The sequence below is a fragment of the Cucurbita pepo genome, chromosome LG10 (genome assembly GCF_002806865.2).
Source record: "Cucurbita pepo subsp. pepo cultivar mu-cu-16 chromosome LG10, ASM280686v2, whole genome shotgun sequence".
In the NCBI taxonomy this organism is placed as follows: Eukaryota; Viridiplantae; Streptophyta; class Magnoliopsida; order Cucurbitales; family Cucurbitaceae; genus Cucurbita; species Cucurbita pepo.
The window spans coordinates 8,511,774-8,518,255 of NC_036647.1; positions in this window are offsets into that span (position 1 = coordinate 8,511,774).

Consider the following 6,482-nt stretch of genomic DNA (forward strand, 5'->3'; position numbering starts at 1 on the left):
TCTAGACTTCGATAGCTCTCGATTCCTTCTACAAACCTATAAATCTCTTCGAGCTAAGTTTAAGTCCTCGTTTTCACAAAACCAAGATCAAATAGGGTTGTTTGGATATGACAATATACAATTAATACATTAAATATCTAATTAATACAAAGAAGGCATAAAAATTTCAAACTTTTCACTACAATTATTTATATGAAAAGAAAACAAAGATATAATTTGTTGTCATGTCTACTTTAGGATTTGAATGCAAAGGAGAGGGAGGCCTTTGTTTTGTAGGGCCCTACCCCAAAAAGAAAAGGGAATAAAATTGACCAGAATAACTTTTATGAAAGGAAAATTATTGGAGGAACAAAAGGAAACAAAATCCTTCTTTTTGGATTTATACCAATGGAGTGGAGGGCTGTGCCCTTTGCAATAATTGTGTATAAACACATTCATCCACTATGCTAAACCTATTTTTCTTTATTAATGCTCTCCCTAGGGTAACTTGCCACCAACATTCTCCAACTCGTTGACGGAACCCAATGAATCGAAAAATTTGATCAACCTAATACTTTAAGCTGAATTATGAACTAAATTAGGTTGGATTCAAATAAATCGAAAAATTTGATCAACCTAATACTTTAAGCTGAATTATGAACGGATTTAAACTAGGTTTGATTCAAATAAATGAAAATTTTATAAATCTGATTGATTAATGAGTTCATCTCATCTTTGTTAATTTTAAAATATACATTTTTTTTCTTATAATCAATTATATAAACACATATTATTTTTTATTATATTCACTTAACTGGAAGTTAATTTTTTAAATATACATTGAAATTGAACGGTGAATTTTAATTAAAGATCGGAAAATAAATTAAATAATTTTTTTTTACGAATTAACATTTTACTTTTATTAAAAATAAAAATTTGAATGGATGATTTGAATAACGTGAATGTCTTAACTCAATCCATGAATACCCTAATAAATAAGTGATACCATTAACTTTGGGTTCGTAATAGAGTTCTAAAATTTTCAATGTAATTGCACGAACTTAATAGAAATAGTAGGTATACGTAAGAAATTTTGATAGTATTCTCGTGTAACACTAAACATATTTATGTTTAATTTTTATGTATTTTATTTTTGTATATCTTATCGTAATAATAAAATTGTAAACTTGAGTATAGTTCAATTGATCATCAGATATGAGATTGATAAAGAAATTAGATTTTTTTTTTTNTTTTTTTTTTTTTTTTTTTTTTTTTTTTTTTTTTCTTTTCTTCCTTTTCTCCTAGGTCAAACCCAAAACCCATCAAGAACTAGATTCTCATATTCGTTACATTATTCCCACTACATTCTTCTCAATGAAAATGCTTTTAATTTTAAGAAAAAACTAGCGTTATGATGTATCTTCTCACTCAAATTCTAAAATTTCGATATGGACCTATATGTTAATTGTTTCAATGTTAATTTACCTTTTTGCCCCTCGTACGGGGAGAGTTTTTCTTCAGCCACGACTGGAAGTTTGTTGTTGTACAGGTTAGGTTGGAGAAATCTTGTAGACAAATAGTTGGTGACCCGAACAACTCGAATAAAGTTCACAACTCAACCCAAATATCTATTTTCAAGTTCGTTTCGGTTGAGTNTTTTTTTTTTTTTTTTTTTTTTTTTTTTTTTGTAATGATGTTCAAAAAAAAAAATTATTTATATACAAGGCATGTTAAATTAATAACTAAAATATGTAGAGTTCAAACATCAAACATACATAAGTCACAACATATCACTAACATCGGTTAAAAATACCAAATATTTTTTATGTTCATAATAATATTAAAAGTAGGGTCGGGTTGTAACAATTTTTTTATTTTTGAGTTAGTCGGATTAACCGGATCAAAAAATGTTCCCGCAAATGACCCAAATCTTTTATTTTTCCAAATTCAACCAAAAAAAAAAAAAAAACTTCCTAACCTAATGGCCCCAGCATCCTCTGGGACATTGTCCAATTACTTACTCCTTGCTTCTAAAAGTGATTTATGAGTGAAGACTATCTCCCTCACATCACCCAACATAGAATTGGTCTAGGCAAAACATGCCATGGACTTCCTATGATTAAGCTACCAAAAAAGGAAGGTGCACCTTATTTGTATAGGTAGTGACTTTCAATTTTTTTAAACTTTTCATAGTCATCTATTCTTTGGATCACTCTCATTCAGATGTGATCTCGGTTCATTCATGTACCCCTCCTTTATTCAAATATCACATATGAACTCCTCACTTAAAATGCACAAACTTTAACCTAATTTAGCCGGTCAAAACATCCTCAATCCACAACAAGTGGAGGTGTGAGATTTGAACATTTGACCTCTTGATTAAGAGCACATGCCAAAAGAGAGATATCTTGTTATAATTTCACTTTCTTTTTGTTTTTTTCACTAGGAATCAAGTAAGATAATGCAATATGTACCCATTAATTATTTTAATGTGTTAAGAATTTGACATTTACTAAGGTGTAAGTTATGGAAAAAAGTTAGCTGCCCAAGCTCATCTCTATTGGTTGTCGTTTGATTAAGAAAACATCGTACTCCTAAAATTGATCTAACCTTAATTGCATCAATAATCAAATAAAATATAGATTATGTAACAAAAAAGAATAATATATAGTTTCAAAAAAAAAAGTGAGAAAGGAAATCTAAGTCTTACCTATGATTTCATAATGTAAAGGACAAGTAAACTAAAGAAAAGGTCATCATTGTGTCAAACCAAGCGTGGACAATATGTCTCAACTCGATCAAATAATAATTTAGGGTTTGTTCGAAAAATTCGAGCTATCATATAAAGATAAATTTGTTCGGCCTATAATTCTAAAATAAAAGAGTGATAGAATGTATATATACATTGCCTTTTGTTGTTTCATGATGTACCTATAGTTCTCTTTGTTCGTTAATATTTCCATTCAAATAAAGGCGAAGATTAGGATTTATAAGTGATATTCGAGTAATTGAAAGTACATGAATGAACTGATATCACATTCAAATGAAAACGATTTTAAAGATAGCATAGCTAAGATATTAATAAGGTACATTTTCCTTTTTGGTAATTTAATCATAATAACTCAAAAGTTAAGTGTACTTTGCTTATATCAATTCTATGTTGGGTGATCTCCTGAAATATTTTTTGAGAAAGCACGTGAGTGAAGACAAAGTATTCTAAAAGGATCCGTGTTGGTTTGTGGGGATAATTTTCACTTTAAAAAATGAGTAACGTGACCCTATCGGGGCCATTATGTGCCACAAAGTATGTATAATTTTCACTCTAAAAAATGAGATGTAAGTAGCAGACCATGTCGGGGTGGATTCAAATTTCAAATATATGTTGGATGACTTCCAAATTTTTTTTTTAAGAAAACATGTGAGTGAGGACAAAATATGTTAAAAATGCTCGTGTTGATCTGTGAAAATAGTCTTCAGTCTAAGAAACGAGAAGTAACATGACCATATCGAGACCATCAAGTGTTGGACCTAAATTTTGAATCCTGATCCACGACATGAAGCTTGCATATAAACTTTCGTATTATAATTTGTAATTTTTTACAAATTTCAAAAACTCTCGAACTAGATTATGATTTTGAATATTCACGATAAAATATATATATAATCTAATGTAAAATAAATTAAAAAGTTGGAATTTAAACCTAATATAATTTAGATAGTGCCCATAGAAATAAAATAAAGGAACAAATCTATGAGTGTCACGAAATTCAAGAAACCCTAGTTTTAAGAGAAAGAGCCGACAAAAATACGCTCCCCAATACCCCAAAAAGTCTAACTTTTTTGCTGTCATTTTCATCAGCCCTCCAATTGGATTCAATCATGATTGTACTTAAAAACACACAACCTAAAGTAGAGTTATTTGTATAAAGTTTTAATTTTTATTATATATATAGGTCGAAGAAATTTTTTGGATCAATTCAGAACTATCATGATGTCTCACAATCCACCTCTTTTGGGTACACACCGCCTGGTGTCTATAACAGCTGAAGGTCACTTCTAGCAGACATTCGTCTGCTTTGACCTGTTGTATCGTCGTCAACCTCACGGTTTTAGAACGTGTCTACTACGGAGAGGCTTCCACACACTTGTAAGGAATGTTTTGTTCCCCTTTCTAACCGATGTGGGATCTCACAGTTAAATTGGTGGCTCGAGCAATCCGTTCCCACTCCAACTCAACTCTCTATTCTCAAGTTTGGTCATTGAGTTTTTTTTTTTTTTTCTTCTTTTTTTTTATGATTATTTTTTAAAAAAACGCTTACTTATTTACCAGAGATATTACATTAGTTACTAAAATCTCATAAAATTGGAATATCAAACCTTCACAAGTTACCATGTATAAGTGAGATTGCTTACAAAAATTAAATATTATTAATTTTTAAAATAATCTTAAAAATAGGGTAGGATCGAGTATTTTTGAATTGGTTGTGTTGGTCGAGTTGACCTAACAAAAAAAAAACAAAAATGTCAACTTGCAAACGTAATTAATTTTTTGGTTATTCAAAGATTCAGCCCAACCAAATTGAAAAACATCTAAACCAACCTAATTTTTAAGGTTTGAGTTGAGTACTCTAAGTTGATCGGATTTTCGAGTCATATGAACACCCATAATTTTTTCAAAGTCTTCACAAGGTCTTAAACTAAATAAGATTTTGTGTAGCTCTCGAAAATTATTGTTTGTTTAATAGATTATTTTTTGTCAAATTGTAGTTGACGTGGTATTATTAATACTAAATTAATAAAGTTCATATTTCGATGTTCGAAAGCATAATATAATAATATTCATAAGTGAGATGGAGTATATAGACATTTTAAATTTTTTAACAACGGATTAAATTACTAAGCCTCGTTCGCTTATGAAAGAGATTATTGATAAGAATGGGTAACATCGGATATGGATGTTTATGGCTTGATTTCAGTTGGGTTCAGACATTTTTTAGAATCAATCTAATTATTCTAATGGTAAATTTTTTCAACTCAAATAAATCTTTCTCAATAGTAAAAAAAAAAAATTGGGTTGAATTGGTTTTGGGTCGTTTAGTTTTTAGTAGTTTGTTTAAATTTTTATTTTTAATAAAAGTAAAAGTTATCGTGTAAAATATTTAACTAAGATTTGTTGGATGAAAGTCTCACGTCAGCTAATTTAGTGAATGGTCATAAGTTTATAATCAATGAATACTCTCCCCATTGTTACGAGGCCTTTTCGGGAAGTCCAAAGCAAAGCCACAAGAGTTTATGCTCAAAGTGGACAATATCATACTATTGATACAGGTTGAGTTGGGTTGGGTATGCGTCCCGACATAACCCTACGGCATGGTCGCATTATTTACTTCTTGCTTCTAAGAGTGTACCTCAACATTCACTCTATCTTCACAAGCCAACACGAGTTTTTTCAACATGTTTTGTTCTTACTCACATACTTTCTATGAAAATTTCCAAAAGTCACTGAACTTAAAATTGCTCCAAGCGAATCACATTTAAGGTTGGAGTTCGTATGATTGAACCACAGAACAAGAATAGGCACCTTATTGATATAAGAAGTTTTTTTAGCATTCTATCATTAGGATTGCTCTCATTAGGATGTGGTCTCGGTTTATTCATGTACCCTCCCTTTACTCAGGTGTCACAAGTATACATGATATATAATGATAAGATATTACAAAATAGTTGTACAATATCGTAGCTCCAGCCCACCGCTAGTAGATATTGTTCATTTTGGCCTGTTATGTATCGTCATCAACCACCACCCTTATAAGAAATGCTTCGTTACCCTCTCCAACTAATGTGAGATCTCACAATCCACCTTCCTAAGGGGCACAGCGTTCTTGCTGGCACACCGCTTAGTGTCCAATTTGACTCGTTACGTATCGCCTTCAACCTCACGATTTTAAAACCTATCTGCTAAGAAGAAGTTTTCAGACTCTTATAAAAAAATGTTTCGTTCTCATCTCCAACCGATGTGAGATCTCATGGTAAATGTAGCTAGAATTAAAAACCGGTAAAAAAAAAAACTAGTGTTTAATAATCTTCCATGTCAATCATCAATGTGATATCGACATCAACAGTGAATTATAAAACTAACCAATCAATATAAAAGTTTTTCAAATTTTCTTCCAATCACATTCACATTCTAAATTGAGTGGGATTATGAACATTTAGTAAATTAGACACTTTTTATCATTTCAAAAGTAGATATCTGATCTCTCCCGATCAGTTTTGAGCTTTTGAATTACACAAAGTATTATGCTTTGGTAGCCCTTCCTTTCATCTCAAAACATGTTCTTTTCTTCCCCGTGCTGTCTTCTCAACGTGAACGGTTGAAATTCAATCCTACATTATTTGAGTATCGATAGACCATGTTAAAAAATATATATTTATTTTTATTTTATCTTTGACGAATAAAATTTAGAAAAAGAGACGTTAATTCGAATTTTTAGATAATTTGT